We start from the raw sequence: 1746 nt of genomic DNA on the forward strand, positions 1-1746 counted from the left end.
TAACAATCAAAATAAAATTTGAAAAGTAATAATTTTTTTATATAGTAATAATATACAATTGATTGTATTTAAATTTTTTTTATATTGACAAATAAATTAATAAATATTTCTTTTAAATATTCTATTCTCTTATACTTTATTTAAATCATGGACTGCAATGAGGTGATGTAACTTCAATCTTGTGATGATTACACAAGTAGATTTAAATTACAATTGTATTCTTACGTGCAGAGAAACATATATTTACATAGATTAATCTCATTATACCCACAAAAATTTTAGAGAAAATCGTATGTATCACAACCATAATAAAATAAAATTTTCAAGCTTCAAAAAAAAAATTGTATATAATTTTACACATAAAACTAATTTATAAAAGTACTTTACCTTCAATCCTACACCCAACCAAACATTCCCCTAAACATATGATATGATATGTTTGGTACTGTTGACTCTCTCATGTATAATGCAAGCTACATAAGTCAACTACCTCCTCAAAATGCTTTAATTAGATTTTGTATCATCTCAAAGCTAAGTTCACGTATGAAATGGTTACTGAAGTTAATTACATTTCTCGATAAACCTGTCTGTCAACTTATTAAAAGCGATGGACTAAAATCCAATAAACTTTTATATAATAAGCTCACTACTTCAAATTCTGATCTCTTGAACAAGTTAAAGTGATTTCAAGTTTCAACTACGTACAAAATTGAAGTTAATAACTGAACAAAAGGAGTAAAAGAAAACGTTGCAGACAGAGGTTCATGCATTATGCAACTCCTGCCATAGCTTCTGCAGCATTTCTGGTTATTCAGAAAAGTGAGAGTGATTAGTCACGAGCTCTGAACTATTGTCTCCTCCAAAACTTTGTCTTAACAATCTGGGGACCATTTTTTGGACCATAATGTGTATGTTAACCCCACAAACCAGCTCAGTTATTACACTCATCAAGTTTTTTTGATCTTTTCTTTTTCTTTGCCAGAACCTTCTAGAGATGCTCACCACTCTACTACTACTGCTTATCTTCGGTTTCAATAATTCCTTTTAACATTTTCGATCTTCTTCTATGTTCTGTACCACCAAGCCACTCTCTGTGTTACAAGTTACCATAACCAATTGCTCCATCTTTTTCACAGATAATAACAAAGAAACTTTGCCTCTAAGGTTGAAACTAACCTTCTCTTCCTTTTCAGAATGAAGCTAAGTAGTAGGAACGAACTTGGATTTTGTCTTTCTTCATCATCATCATCATCATCTTCATCAGCTTCATCGATCCTTTTTGTTCATACCCTCGTTTGTGTTTTTCTTCTACTTCTTATTATTATCCTCTATAAACTGTTTTCATTGCATTCATATATATATAATACTAGTTTTATTATTTCTTGTTGAGTTTAATTATATGCTTCACTGTTCATGGATGAAACAGTTTTCATCATGATGGATGATAAATACTTCTGTCTTCTGATCTGTAGTGTTATATTATACATATGGTATTGAATTGCTTTAATTAACGAATAATTATTAATTAAGTATTTTTTTGTTTGCAATTGTTATATGCTATACTATATATTGATGCTAGATGATATGGTTTTTCAATTCCTAATGTAGAAAAATTTATCATCCTTTGATTTGATGTTTGCAATTGGCATCCAACTTTTGCAAATAAAAACACACACAAGACACCAGCAGATATTTTAGAGTTTAATTTATTTTATTTTATTTTTTTATCTTATATATGAAGCAATA

This window comes from Arachis ipaensis, chromosome B04 (genome assembly GCF_000816755.2).
Source record: "Arachis ipaensis cultivar K30076 chromosome B04, Araip1.1, whole genome shotgun sequence".
Taxonomy (NCBI): Eukaryota; Viridiplantae; Streptophyta; class Magnoliopsida; order Fabales; family Fabaceae; genus Arachis; species Arachis ipaensis.